General features: G+C 36.2%; 1 long non-coding RNA gene across 1 annotated transcript; it reads left to right on the top strand.

The window, feature by feature from the left end:
• The first annotated feature begins 11 nt into the window (after positions 1-11).
• On the top strand, positions 12-3,143 carry LOC133545006 (uncharacterized). The gene is made up of 2 exons (XR_009804699.1): positions 12-268; positions 1,945-3,143. It is a non-coding gene; the product is annotated as an uncharacterized LOC133545006 (long non-coding RNA).
• The last annotated feature ends 14,063 nt before the right edge of the window (positions 3,144-17,206 follow it).

The following is a 17,206-nucleotide window of genomic DNA, read 5'->3' on the forward strand; positions in this document are numbered from 1 at the left end:
TGCAACTTGGTTGGAGACAAATACAGCGACGGCCCTCCTCAACAATCGGGCCAGCAAGAGCTCTTTCCTGAGAGCGGCGTATTCATATCATTGTTCCGCCTTGCTGCCATGAGACATGCTGCAAAGCCCAATTGTATGCGTTTATTTTGACCTCTTTTTTTTACAGTAGAGGAGTGTCAAAATGCTGTCCCTTTTTGACGCCCTGGAAACAAACCTGCAGGAACACGAAAGCGCATCCTTAACCGGAAAAAAGTTGAAGGAATCCTTAGTAAGTTTTCCCAAACAGAGGGTGTTTTCAGGCCAAAATTGGGTAACAATAATTAAATAGAAGTTCAATATGAGAAATGTTGATCCCTTTTCGATTACAGCAGACTGGAAGCATAACTGAATGTTACATCATTACAATTTGTTATAGACTAAAAACTAGCGTTATGATGAGCAATATAGTTTTATGTCCATCAACTTGAAGTGTGGTTGTGTGTATTAATGGTTCTGCGTAAATGAAGGCTTTAAACGGCAATAAAAAAGCATTAAATGCATTGCCCAGAGGCATTTAAAAAATGGAATACGATTGTAGGACATGGCGGACAGTCAATATGTCAAACGGTAAAGGAAAATGAACTTAAGAAGGTTACAGTCATCGAAATTGTTAGTCTGTCTGTGTGTTTCTTTTTCGAACTGCGGCTTTCAAACTGCATACAAGAGGTATTGTAAGGTGGGAACACGACAAAAGCACTGCTTCAATAAAGCAAAATAAAACTGCTCTGGGGGCATAAACTTTTCCATTCTTTGGTCACTGTAGGCGTGTAGTCCTTAACTGTGACACCATGTCAGGATAATGGAGAAGTTGAGCCGACACGGAGTCGTTTATTTCAATCATCTCCACTTCAACACATGTGAGCTAACTTGCCTAACATTAGCAACTGTTGTGACGCAATTCCCTCAAGTGATCTATGCTAGCCTAGGATGGACAAAAGAGGCAATTTTCACAGCAGACCACAACTATTTCATTCTCTGACATTCCCACAATAAATGAATACAAGTTCCTTCAGCTGCCGGACACTTGATACATACTTGCTGTTTACTGTAAACATTTGAAACAACAGAGAGGGTGTAAATACAATACATGCAATATGTTTAATTGCTAGAGCTTTTTTAAAATGCATTTTATTGGCATTTTTACCAATATTATTCTGTATTTTTCTAAAATGTTTAAATCGATCATCCATTTCCAAACACATGCATAATTTGCAATCCTAGTATGATGTTCATTTATTTTTCCATAAAACCTTTGAACTATTTTAAAACAAATTGTATCCTGATTAAAAATGGTATCCTCCAGTTTGTGGCTATTATAAGTCATCATTTCAGAGAATATATATATACTTATATATATATATACTTACAGCATGTTTCAAACAGACACAACTAAATAAATTGCTAATGGGTATATTATATTGATCATCTGATGCAGAATGGGATGTTTGTTTAGAGGGTTTAAGTGCAGTTCTCCTTTAATATTTTTGATAGTCGAACCTTTTAATTAGCGATTGTCTACGGCCACGCACACAGTCAAAACACCAGATGCTACTCCACAAAAATAAATCAATAAAAATACATTCTCCAATGAAACAGCTTTGTAATCCAATTCTAATACACTAGATAGTAACAGTTAATGTAAACTTTTCAACTCATTTACTTGTCTAATGCTTGCAACTGTGTGTATACAGATAATTGTAAGCTTTTGATGATATAAAAAAAAACAATTAAATGCAGTCGCACATGGGCATTACATTTTTTTAAGTACCAACAAAATGGCATTAAAAAGCATTACATTTGATTTGCATTATTATTGTTATTGCATTGCATTGCATATATTTGATACCTGTAGAAACTGATGTGGCAAAATGACGAATGGCTGATTATTATGTTCTTGCCTTGCAGCGTATGTCCTGAGATGCAGTACCCTTCCTGATTGGGACGATATTGAGGAGGTCAAGCTCAAGAAAGCTTTGGTAAACAAAAGTCAGGCCAGAGACGGTTTTAAGTAGGCCCTTGTACCTGTCAAGTTCATTCTATGGTAGGATGTTTCCTTGGTAAACATGTTCAATATTTTGGTCTAGGTTTGCGCAGTATATGTTGTAAAAAATGGCCCTATGATGTAGCTTTTAGTACCACGTTATACTGTGATAATGCATATTGAGCTGTGCCGTGTCAAGCAAATTTGGCAGTGATGCAACCTCACTAACAAGCTAGCGGCTAATATCCTTTTACAGTTCAAAGTTGTTTCCAAATCAAAAAAAAATGCAGCTGGAAATGACGCAGTATGTTACTGCTTACATAATCAGGTATATTAGTAGCTTTTGTAACCAATTTCAACATGTTTCAATGATCATTTGTGTACCAAATGTTATATTGTTATGGCAGGAGGCTGTTCTATTGTTTACAACAGTGTTTCTTAATCATAGGGCTGGGGCCCACTGTTTGGCTGCGAGTACCCCTTGGAAGCCGCCAATAAATATCTGTTTCTTAGCTGTGGTCCGTCCATATGGGCCGCAATGGTACTCGCTTGTAATCCACTTTAGTGTAGAATGACTCATTCAGTGTTTATATTTCATTTGGCCCCAGACCCCTCTGTAGTGGAAAATTCTGAGACCCCTCTGTGGTGGAAAAGTTGGTAGTGCCCCAAGGTTAAAAATGTTAAGAATCCCTGGTTTTCAATGTGTGATTATTTTTTTGTATGTAGACCAGTTCCAGACAGCACGGTTACAATTTTATAAATGTATTTCAGTTTTTGCTTGGAATATTTCAAAAATGGAAATGTTGTCATTTACTCACCCTCTTACTGAGATGAAGTCAAGTGTTTTTTTAACTAAGGTACCCGGTTTGCTCAACAAGGAGTTAAAAAAACTACACCTGACTTTTTCACAATAACAAAGTGAGTACTTAAGGTCAAATTCATTTATTTTTGTATTTGTTTTATTTTTTGTATATTGTTTTCTATGTTGTTTTAAGTATTGTAAATGTCAATATGTACATGATGTATGTACTAATTCACTACATTTACATTTTGTTATTTAATCTATATTTAAATTATATTTTGTATTTTTGTGTAGCCAAATAAAGTGATACACCTTTCAATATTTGAGTATTTGTTTAGTGTTATTTCTAATTAAGTCAGATGAATATTTAAATTGCACTCTCAATTTGTTCTCATGATTCTCAAATTTGAGATATGATAATACATTTAAGAGAAATAATCAAGACATGAAAAAGACATACATAAGATCTCTTTTATTGCTCATACATCTCATTTCTTTCTCTTTTTATCATCCTTCAAAATAAATGAGACATAATTGAGAACAATGGCATACATATATGAGCTCTCGTCAGTGTATCCCACTTCTCAAATATTGCTCAAAGGGTTGTCTCAAATCAACCTCCTTTGTCTCAGTGACGTCTTGTCTCTTTTTAGCTTATTTATTGCTCCTAAGGGTCCCTTAGGAGCAATAAAGGAGAAGCAATTGATCACAAAATTAGACAGATATGAGAAGCTCAAAATGTTCTCAAGATACGAGATTAAGCAACAGATGAGCAAGCTAATTTTTGCTCTGGCCACGCTCCCTCCACCCCAGTTGACGATGGCGTGGAACAGCGCAGAGGCCACAACAGTGTCTATGTTTCTTTTAGTTGTTATTCATAGCTGGATGTAGAAGTGTCTGCTTGTATCCGCTGCTTTAATGTCTTTAATGTCCTTTGTCTTCTTTGATGTTTACCTCTTACACACATGTGAGAGGGATGTGTACTATGGCTATGAGTTGTTGTTTTTTTTCCCTTGGCCTCAGTCTGGACCCCCCTTCTCCAGGGCCCAGGTTTAGACCATTTTTTTTTTGTATATTTTATTTTATTTTAATCTTCTATTTTTTTCACCCATTCCCAACCTCATTATACTTTACAGAGCCAGGAGTCCTCGATTACATTTATGTATGGAACACAATCTTATTGTCACAAGACCCAGGGTAGACTAGGGGTTGAGACTGCTGACTTTGAATGAAAAGTACTGAGTTCAAACCTCACTCTGGTTGATAGTATTTTTTTTTTACCTCATCATACTTTACTAAGGCCGGGAGTCATCGATTACATTTGTGTATGGACTAAAATCCTACCTTTACAAGACTGAAAGTAGCCCAGTGGTTAAGACTGTTGCATGAGAACAAACTGTAGAGTTCAAACCCCACTCCGGTCAGCAGTATTTTTTCCACCTCATCTTACTCCAGTGAGTCAGGGGTCGTAGATACCATTTGTGTATGGAAAGAAATCCATTCTTCACAGGACCAGGGATAGCTCAGTAGTTAAGACTGCTGACTCTGAATGACAGGTACAGGGTTCGAATCCCACTCATGTTGACAAAATTTAGTTTATGCTTGTCATACTTTACTGAGCCAGGAGTCCTCGATTACATTTGTGTATAGAACACAATCTTCTCTTCACGAGGCCCAGGATAGACCAGGTGTTAAGACATCTGACTCGGAATGAAAAGTACTGTGTTCAAGTCCCACTCAGGTTGACTGTATTTTGTTCTACCTCATCAAACTTTACTGGGCCATCAGTCCTCGATTACATTTGTGTATGAAAAAAAAGATATCTCAACAAGACCCAGGATAGCCCAGTGGTTAAGACTGCTGACTCTGAATGACAGGTACTGGGTTCGAATCCCACTCATGTTGACAAAATTTTGTTTAAGCTTGTCATACTTTACTGAGCCAGGAGTCCTCGATTACATTTGTGTATAGAACACAATCTTCTCTTCACAAGACCCAGGATAGACCAGGGGTTAAGACATCTGACTCGGAATAAAAAGTACTGGGTTCAAATCCCACTCAGGTTGAGTGTATTTTGTTCTACCTCATCAAACTTTACTGGGCCACAGTCCTCGATTACATTTGTGTATGAAAAAAAATGGTCTCATCTAGACCCAGGATAGCCCAGTGGTTAAGACTGTTGACTCAGGTTGAAGAGTGTGGGGTTCGACTCCTGCTTGGGTCGATGTGTAATTTAAAAGATCAGCTGGAGGCTGCAAGTTGACAAATATTGTGACTGTGTCATTTCTCCCATGTAATGTTAAAATAATAATTTGATTTACTTTTTTTTTATCCAATTACAATTAACCTATTTTATTTTATTTGTACCCAGGAGAGCTCATTGGTCAACGCTCTTTATTTATCCTATTCCCGCCCACCTCAGGAGTTACGCTCACTCACACACACTCCTACACACACACACACGCGCACTCATTCTCACACACACACACACACACTCACAGGTAACCCCTGAGGTGTCATCATTGACTATTTGACAATTTATTTTGGATTATTATTAGCTTTAGTGTTGACTTAATTTTTCAACTATATGTTAGTCAAACAACTAGCACATAACATTACTCTGTGTGGGGGAGAAGAAGCAGCCCACAATGTATGTCGTCTTGACGCCAAACAGCCAAATTACTGACTCCATGTATGGGATTTGAACTCACTACCCCTGTATTAGGAACCCACAGTGTTGACCATTGAGCTATCCTGGGTCCCAACAAAGTTTGGTTTTCGCTCATATACAAATGTTATCACTGAACTATGATCAGGCAAAACAAAGAACAAGAACTTCCCGGATGTGGATTTGAACCCAGTAGTACTGCGTGTGAGGCAGCAGTCTTAACCATTGAGCTATCACAGGTCCCACTTAGTATTGTTTTTCACTCATATACAAATGTAATCAGTGAACTATGATCAAGGCAAAACAATAAACTAACGCCTCCTAACAATGGATTTGAACCCAGTAGTTCTGCATGAGAGGCAGCAGTCTTAACCATTGAGCTATCCTGAGTCTTGTTGTAAGTGTAGTCTGGCTCATTCATTAATGGAATCGTGACATCTGTCCCAGTAAACTACGATTGAGGTGGAGCTCAATTTTGAACTGAAGTTACATATCAAACCAATTGGGATTCAAACCCAGTACCCCCATATTTGAAGCTCACAGTGTTGACCATTGAGGTATCCTGGGTTCCATCAAGACATGATTTTCACTCATATACAAATGCAATCATTTAACAATGATAGAGATGAAACAAAAAACAAGACCTCCCATCTTGTGGATTTGAACCCAGTAGTACCGTGTGAGAGGCAGCAGCCTTAACCATTGAGCATTTTGGGTTCTACTACTTCATGATCTGGATCAATATACGAATGTTACATACCTGTTGTTGAGTAGTTGGTGTGTGCCATGTCTCTCAGGTGTGACATACCTGTTGTTGGTGTGTGCCATGTCTCTCAGGTGTGACATACCTGTTGTTGGTGTGTGCCATGTCTCTCAGGTGTGACATACCTGTTGTTGGTGTGTGCCATGTCTCTCAGGTGTGACATACCTGTTGTTGGTGTGTGCCATGTCTCTCAGGTGTGACATACCTGTTGTTGGTGTGTGCCATGTCTCTCAGGTGTGACATACCTGTTGTTGGTGTGTGCCATGTCTCTCAGGTGTGACATACCTGTTGTTGGTGTGTGCCATGTCTCTCAGGTGTGACATACCTGTTGTTGGTGTGTGCCATGTCTCTCAGGTGTGACATACCTGTTGTTGTCATACCTGCCAGCTTGTCTGCAGCAATAAACAAGTCATCAATTGAGTCCACAACATGTTTGATGTTTATTCCTCTCATGTTGAAGTAGTTCCCATCTGCAGTTCGCCCACTGCGCTCTATCGCCACCATGTGGTCATACCTGCAACAACTTGATAGTTCTTTGAAACTATCGCCACCATGTGGTCATACCTGCAACAACTTGATAGTTCTTTGAAACTATCGCCACCATGTGGTCATACCTGCAACAACTTCATAGTTCTTTGAAACTATCGCCACCTTGTGGTCATACATGATATATGATGTGTGATACATGATGTGTGATATATGATGTGTGATACATGATGTGTGATATACGATGTGTGATACATGATGTGTGATACATGATGTGTGATATACGATGTGTGATACACGATGTGTGATACATGATGTGTGATACATGATGTGTGATACATGATGTGTGATATATGTGTCATACATGATGTGTGATACATGATGTGTGTATATGATGTGTAATATATGATGTGTGATATATGATGTGTGATACATGATGTGTGATATATGATGTGTGATACATGATGTTTGATACATGATGTGTGATGTATGATGTGTAATGTATGATGCGTGATACATGATGTGATATATGATGTGTGATACATGATGTGTGATGTATGATGTGTGATACATGATGTTTGATACATGATGTGTGATGTATGATGTGTAATGTATGATGCGTGATACATGATGTGATATATGATGTGTGATACATGATGTGTGATATATGATGTTTGATACATGATGTGTGATGTATGATGTGTGATACATGATGTGTGATATATGATGTTTGATACATGATGTGTGATATATGATGTGTGATACATGATGTGTGATATATGATGTTTGATACATGATGTGTGATGTATGATGTTTGATACATGATGTGTGATGTATGATGTGTAATGTATGATGCGTGATACATGATGTGATATATGATGTGTGATACATGATGTGTGATATATGATGTGTGATACATGATGTGTGATATATGATGTTTGATACCTGATGTGTGATGTATGATGTGTGATGTACGATGTGTGATACATGATGTGTGATACATAATGTGTGATACATGATGTGTGATACATGATGTGTGATATATGATGTGTGATATATGATGTGTGATGTATGATGTGTGATACATAATGTGTGATACATGATGTGTGATGTATGATGTGTGATACATGATGTGTGATATATGATGTGTGATACATGATGTGTGATATATGATGTTTGATACATGATGTGTGATGTGTGATGTGTAATGTATGATGCGTGATACATGATGTGATATATGATGTGTGATACATGATGTGTGATATATGATGTGTGATACATGATGTGTGATATATGATGTTTGATACCTGATGTGTGATGTATGATGTGTGATGTACGATGTGTGATACATGATGTGTGATACATAATGTGTGATACATGATGTGTGATACATGATGTGTGATATATGATGTGTGATATATGATGTGTGATGTATGATGTGTGATACATAATGTGTGATACATGATGTGTGATGTATGATGTGTGATACATGATGTGTGATACATGATGTGTGATACATGATGTGTGATGTATGATGTGTGATGTATGATGTGTGATGTATGATGTGTGATACATAGTGTGTGATACATAATGTGTGATACATGATGTGTGATACATGATGTGTGATACATGATGTGTGTATATGATGTGTGATATATGATGTGTGGTATATGATGTGTGATATATGATGTGTGATACATGATGTGTGATACATGATGTGTGATATATGATGTGTGATACATGATGTGTGATATATGATGTTTGATACATGATGTGTGATGTATGATGTGTAATGTATGATGTGTGATACATGATGTGTGATACATGATGTGTGATATATGATGTGTGATACATGATGTGTGATACATGATGTGTGATATATGATGTGTGATACATGATGTGTGATATATGATGTTTGATACATGATGTGTGATGTATGATGTGTAATGTATGATGTGTGATACATGATGTGTGATGTATGATGTGTAATGTATGATGTGTGATACATGATGTGTGATACATGATGTGTGATATATGATGTGTGATACATGATGTGTGATACATGATGTGTGATATATGATGTGTGATACATGATGTGTGATATATGATGTTTGATACATGATGTGTGATGTATGATGTGTGATGTATGATGTGTGATACATGATGTGTGATACATGATGTGTGATACATGATGTGTGATATATGATGTGTGATGTATGATGTGTGATACATGATGTGTGTATATGATGTGTGATATATGATGTGTGGTATATGATGTGTGATATATGATGTGTGATACATGATGTGTGATACATGATGTGTGATATATGATGTGTGATACATGATGTGTGATATATGATGTTTGATACATGATGTGTGATGTATGATGTGTAATGTATGATGTGTGATACATGATGTGTGATACATGATGTGTGATATATGATGTGTGATGTATGATGTGTGATGTACGATGTGTGATACATGATGTGTGATACATAATGTGTGATACATGGTGTGTGATACATGATGTGTGATATATGATGTGTGATATATGATGTGTGATGTATGATGTGTGATACATAATGTGTGATACATGATGTGTGATACATGATGTGTGATATATGATGTGTGATGTATGATGTGTGATACATAGTGTGTGATACATAATGTGTGATACATGATGTGTGATACATGATGTGTGATACATGATGTGTGATACATGATGTGTGATACATGATGTGTGTATATGATGTGTGATATATGATGTGTGGTATATGATGTGTGATATATGATGTGTGATACATGATGTGTGATACATGATGTGTGATATATGATGTCTGATGTATGATGTGTGATATATGATGTGTAATGTATGATGTGTGATACATGATGTGTGATATATGATGTGTGATGTATGATGTGTGATACATGATGTGTGATACATGATGTGTGATACATGATGTGTGTATATGATGTGTGTATATGATGTGTGATATATGATGTGTGGTATATGATGTGTGATATATGATGTGTGATACATGATGTGTGATACATGATGTGTGATATATGATGTGTGATACATGATGTGTGATATATGATGTGTGATACATGATGTGTGATGTATGATGTGTAATGTATGATGTGTGATACATGATGTGTGATACATGATGTGTGATATATGATGTGTGATGTATGATGTGTGATGTACGATGTGTGATACATGATGTGTGATACATAATGTGTGATACATGATGTGTGATACATGATGTGTGATATATGATGTGTGATATATGATGTGTGATGTATGATGTGTGATACATAATGTGTGATACATGATGTGTGATACATGATGTGTGATATATGATGTGTGATGTATGATGTGTGATACATAGTGTGTGATACATAATGTGTGATACATGATGTGTGATACATGATGTGTGATACATGATGTGTGTATATGATGTGTGATATATGATGTGTGGTATATTATGTGTGATATATGATGTGTGATACATGATGTGTGATACATGATGTGTGATATATGATGTCTGATGTATGATGTGTGATATATGATGTGTAATGTATGATGTGTGATACATGATGTGTGATATATGATGTGTGACGTATGATGTGTGATACATGATGTGTGATACATGATGTGTGATACATGATGTGTGTATATGATGTGTGATATATGATGTGTGATATATGATGTGTGATACATGATGTGTGATACATGTGTGATAAATAATGTGTGATACATGATGTGTGACGTATGATGTGTGATACATGACGTGTGATACATAATGTGTGATACATGATGTGTGATATATGATGTGTGATAAATGATGTGTGATATATGATGTGTGATACATGATGTGTGATACATGATGTGTGATACATGATGTGTGATATATGATGTGTGATATATGATGTGTGATACATGTGTGATATATGATGTGTGATACATGATGTGTGATGTATGATGTGTGGTATATGACGTGTGATACATGATGTGTGATACATGATGTGTGATATATGATGTGTGATATATGATGTGTGATACATGTGTGATATATGATGTGTGATACATGATGTGTGATATATGATGTGTGATATATGATGTGTGATATATGATGTGTGGTATATGATGTGTGATACATGATGTGTGATACATGATGTGTGATATATGATGTGTAATGTATTATGCGTGAAACATGTGATATATGATGTGTGATGTACGATGTGTGATATATGATGTGTGATACATGATGTGTAATGTATGATGTGTGATACATGATGTGTGATATATGATGTGTGATATATGTGTGATACATGATGTGTGATATATGATGTTTGATACATGATGTGTGATGTATGATGTGTAATGTATGATGCGTGATACAAGTGATATATGATGTGTGATGTACGATGTGTGATATATGATGTGTGATACATGATGTGTGATACATAATGTGTGATATATGATGTGTGATGTATGATGGTTGATATATGATGTTTGATATATGATGTGTGGTATATGTGTGATACATGATGTGTGATACATGATGTGTAATGTATGATGTGTGATATATGATGTGTGATACATGATGTGTGATATATGATGTGTGATACATGATGTGTGATACATGATGGTTGATATATGATGTTTGATATATGATGTGTGGTATATGTGTGATACATGATGTGTGATACAGGAAGTGTGATACATGATGTGTTATACATGATGTGTTATACATGATGTGTGATACTTAATGTGTGATACATGATTTGTGATACATGATGTGTGATACATGATGTGTGATACTTGATGTGTGATATATGATGTGTGATACTTGATGTGTGATATATGATGTGTGATACATGATGTGTGATACATGATGTGTGATACTTAATGTGTGATACATGATTTGTGATACATGATGTGTGATACATGATGTGTGATACATGATGTGTGATACTTAATGTGTGATACATGATTTGTGATACATGATGTGTGATACATGATGTGTGATACTTGATGTGTGATACATGATGTGTGATACTTGATGTGTGATATATGATGTGTGATACATGATGTGTGATATAGGATGTTTGTTAAATGATGTGTGATGTATGATGTGTGATACATGATGTGCGATGTATGATTTGTGATGTATGATGTGTGATACATGATGTGTGATACATAATGTGTGATACATGATTTGTGATACATGATGTGTGATGTATGATGTGTGATATATGATGTGTGATACATGATGTGTGATACATGATGTGTGATGTATGATGTGTGATATATCAATCAATCAATGTTTACTTATATAGCCCTAAATCACTAGTGTCTCAAAGGGCTGCACAAACCACTACGACATCCTCAGTTGGCCCACATAAGGGCAAGGAAAACTCACACCCAGTGGGACGCCGGTGACAATGATGACTATGAGAACTTTGGAGAGGACGAAAGCAATGGATGTCGAGCGGGTCCAACATGATACTGTGAAAGTTCAATCCATAATGGATCCAACACAGTCGCGAGAGTCCAGTCCAAAGCGGATCCAACACAGCAGCGAGAGTCCCGTTCACAGCGGAGCCAACAGGAAACCATCCCAAGCGGAGGCGGATCAGCAGCGCAGAGATGTCCCCAGCCGATACACAGGCAAGCAGTACATGGCCACCGGATCGGACCGGACCCCCTCCACAAGGGAGAGTGGGACATAGAAGAAAAAGAAAAGAAACGGCAGATCAACTGGTCTAAAAAGGGAGTCTATTTAAAGGCTAGAGTATACAAATGAGTTTTAAGGTGAGACTTAAATGCTTCTACTGAGGTGGCATCTCGAACTTTTACCGGGAGGGCAATCCAGAGTGCTGGAGCCTGAACGGAAAACGCTCTATAGCCCCCAGACTTTTTTGGGGCTTTGGGAATCACTAATAAGCCGGAGTCCTTTGAACGCAGATTTCTTGCCGGGACATATGGTACAATACAATCGGCAAGATAGGATGGAGCTAGACCGTGTAGTATTTTATACGTAAGTAGTAAAACCTTAAAGTCACATCTTAAGTGCACAGGAAGCCAGTGCAGGTGAGCCAGTATAGGTATATATGTATGTATATATGTATATAAAGGTATATACAGTATAGGTATGTATGTATGTATATAAAGGTATATACAGTATAGGTATATATGTATGTATATATGTATATAAAGGTATATACAGTATAGGTATATATGTATGTATATATGTATATAAAGGTATATACAGTACAGGCGTAATATGATCAAACTTTCTTAATTTTGTCAAAAGTTTAGCAGCCGCATTTTGCACCAACTGTAATCTTTTAATGCTAGACATGGGGAGACCCGAAAATAATACGTTACAGTAATCGAGGCGAGACGTAACAAACGCATGGATAATGATCTTGGCGTCTTTAGTGGACAAAATGGAGCAAATTTTAGTGATATTACGGAGATGAAAGAAGGCCGTTTTAGTAACGCTTTTAATGTATGCCTCAAAGGAGAGAGTTGGGTCGAAGATAACACCCAGATTCTTTACCGAGTCGCCTTGTTTAATTGTTTGGTTGTCAAATGTTAGAGTTGTATTATTAAATAGAGGTCGGTGTCTAGCAGGACCGATAATCAATATTTCCGTTTTTTTGGCGTTGAGTTGCAAAAAGTTAGCAGACATCCATTGTTTAATTTCATTAAGACACGCCTCCAGCTGACTACAATCCGGCGTGTTGGTCAGCTTTAGGGGCATGTAGAGTTGAGTGTCATCAGCATAACAGTGAAAGCTAATACCGTATTTGCGTATGATGTCACCTAGCGGCAGCATGTAGATGCTGAAGAGTGCAGGGCCAAGGACCGAACCCTGGGGAACTCCACACGTTACCTTAACGTAGTCCGAGGTCACATTGTTATGGGAGACACACTGCATCCTATCAGTAAGATAAGAGTTAAACCAAGACAGGGCTAAGTCTGACATACCAATTCGTGTTTTGATACGTTCTAATAAAATATTATGATCGACGGTATCGAAAGCAGCGCTAAGATCGAGGAGCAGCAACATAGATGACGCATCAGAATCCATCGTTAGCAATAGATCATTAGTCATTTTTGCGAGGGCTGTCTCCGTGGAGTGATTTGCCCTGAAACCGGATGGAAAGGTTTCACATAGATTGTTAGACGCTAAGTGTTCATTTAACTGCTCCGCAACAATTTTTTCGAAGATTTTTGAAATAAAGGGAAGGTGAGACGGTAGTTTACCATGAGGTCAGGATCGAGGTTAGGTCTTTTAAGGAGAGGATGAATAACCGCTTTTTCGAATGCTAGGGGAACAGTGCCCGAGGAAAGTGATAAGTTTATAATATTTAGCACTGATGGACCTAATAATACAAAGAGCTCCTTGATCAGTTTCCCAGGAAGAGGGTCAAGTAAACATGTTGTTTGTTTTATTCCATTTACACTTTGTACCAATTCCTCTAATGTTATTTCCTCAAAACGAGAGAAACTATTTTGGAGGGCAGTATCCGCCGTATATACCATCGTGTCAGTGTTAATAGAACCCCGTTGCAGCTGGGACGCATTGTCTTTAATCTCCTTTCTAATGACTTCAATTTTCTTACTAAAGAATTGCATAAAGTCATCAGCTGAGTGGGTGGAGCTACTGGAAGGAGTCCCTTGTTGGGTTAGCGATGCTACCGTACTAAACAAAAATTTAGGATCGTTTTTATTACGGTGGATGAGATTTGAGTAATATTTAGCTTCAACTAAGGTAAGCATGCATTTATAAGTTATTAAACCATCACTCCATGCTTGATGGTGCACTTCAAGTTTAGTCGTGCGACATGTGCGTTCCAGCTTTCTACATAATAATTTCTGAGCTCTAGTTTCTTCTGTAAACCACGGGGTACACTTTTTTGGAGCCTTTTTTAACTTTAGCGGTGCTATGTTATCAATGGTTTCGCGCAGGGCGTCGTTAAAGTTGTTAGTGAGGTTATCAATAGAGCCCACATATTTTGGGAATGGTGCCATTACCGAGGGCAGTAGGTCAGCAAGAGTTGTCGTTGTGGCCGCATTAATGTTGCAGCTGCTATAGCAGTTATTATTATTATTAGTTTGATGAACATGCGTCTGAACCTCGAATTTTATAAGGTAATGATCGGAAAATACTTTAGTATACGGGAGTACCGTAACTTTGGAAACGGTGATACCCCTGACAAGCACTAGGTCTATCGTATTACCGTTGCGATGCGTGGGTTCATTTATTATTTGTGTGAGACCACAGCTATCAATTATAGTCTGGAGCGCTACGCACGGTGGGTCCGATGGGGTATTCATATGGATATTAAAGTCCCCCATTATGATTATATTATCGGCGTGTGTCACTAGATCAGATTTTTGAAACTATTGAACTAACGGTACAAAGCAGAGGTGTCCGAGGAGAGGCCTGAGGGTCCTGTTTTAATGAACCGCGTCATGTTCTAAAAAATACTAGTAGAAATGAGCAAAAAAATTAAAAAGTGTAAGAAAATAGCAAACAGGAGGAATATGTGAATATAACGTTTTAATGTTGACTCTAATAACACAAAGCTTTTTTTTTTAACTGTCTTTGCTAAAAAAAAAAAATGAATCAAAATCAATGTTGTTCTGAATTTTAAGGTTCCAATTACTTTCAAATATTACACTTTGAAATATTTTTTGGGGAAAAAACTAAATATGGGAAGTTTTATTGGATAAAAAGGAAATTAAAAAATAAACAATAAAAAACTGAAAAAAAATGTAATCAACAAATAAATGTAAAGTTGATCTGGACATTTAGTTGTTGACAGTAAAAAATAACAAACTAAATAAATACATAAATACTTATTTTTTAATACTTTTATGAGTGGGACCCTTTTGGATCCCCAATAATTATAGTAGGATTTTTTTTTTCTGTATTTGCTGAAAAAATAATAATGAATCAAAATCAATGTTGTTATGAATTATTGACATATTTAAGGATTTAATTACTTCACATCAAATATTACGCTTTGAAATATTTTTGGCGGGAAAAACTAAATGTGCAAAGTTTTATTGGACAACAAGGGCATTAAAAATGAACAAAAAAAAACATGAAAAAAAAATGTAATCAACAAAGTTGATCCGGACATTTAATTGTTAAAAAATAGCTCGGTTGGCATAGCTCGGTTGGTAGAGTGGCCGTGCCAGCAACTTGAGAGCTGCAGGTTCGATTCCCGCTTGTGCTGTCCCAGTTACTGCCGTTGTGTCCTTGGGCAAGACACTTTACCCACCTGCTCCCAGTGGCACCCACACTGGTATAAATGTAACTTAGATATTGGGTGTCACTATGTAAAGCGCTTTGAGAAAAAAGCGCTATATAAATATAATTCACTAATAAATAAGTAAATTAAAAAAAGTTACAAAAAAAGAAGACTTATTTTTCAACACTTTTATGAGTGGGACCCTTTTGGATCCCCAACAATTTTAATAGGATTATTCTTTAAAACTGTCTTTGCTCAAAAAATAATAATGAATCAAAATCAATGTTGTTATGATTCATTGACATAATTAAGGCTTTATTTACTTCACATTAAATATTACACTTTCAAATATTTTTGGGGGGGAAAAACTAAATATGTAAAGTTTATTGGTCAAAAAGGGCATTAAAAAATAAACAATAAAACCTGAAACAAAAAAAAATTGTAATCAACAAATAGATGTAAAGTTTATCCATTTAAGGCTATAATTACTTCACATCAAATATTACACTTTGAAATATTTAGGGGGAAAATATTCCATATTTTGTGTGTTTGCCATAAAAAAAAAAAACATTTTATATGACAAAAAGGGCATAAAACAAACAAACCAAAAACAAAAAAAAGTGTATAAAAAATGTTAAATGATGGGTAGATCTGAATTTAATTTAGACATTTAAGGGTTGAAAGTAAAAAAAATGTATGACTTATTTTTTGGGGGGAAAAACAAAATATGCAAAGTTTTATTGGACAAAAAAGGCATTAAAAAATGAACAAAAAAACATGAAAATAATTTAAAAAAAAATGTAATCAACAAATGTATGTAAAGTTGATCCGGACACTTAATTGTTGAAAGTAAAAAAAATAAAAATAAATAAAAAAAAGACTTATTTTTAATACTTTTATGAGTGGGAGCCTTTTTGGATCTCCAATAATTTTAGTGGGATTTTTTTTTAAACTGTCTTTGCTCAAAAATAATAATGAATCCAAATCAATGTTGTAATGAATTATTCACATATTTAAGGATTTAATTACTTCACAACAAATATTACACTTTGAAATATTTTTTGGGGGAAAAACTAAATATGCAAAGTTTTATTGGACAAAAAGGGCATTCAAGGAGTAACAAAACCCATGAAAATAATAATTAAAAAAAATGTAACCGACAAATAGATTTAAAGTTCATCCGGACAT

Source organism: Nerophis ophidion, linkage group LG28, assembly GCF_033978795.1.
Source record: "Nerophis ophidion isolate RoL-2023_Sa linkage group LG28, RoL_Noph_v1.0, whole genome shotgun sequence".
Taxonomy (NCBI): Eukaryota; Metazoa; Chordata; class Actinopteri; order Syngnathiformes; family Syngnathidae; genus Nerophis; species Nerophis ophidion.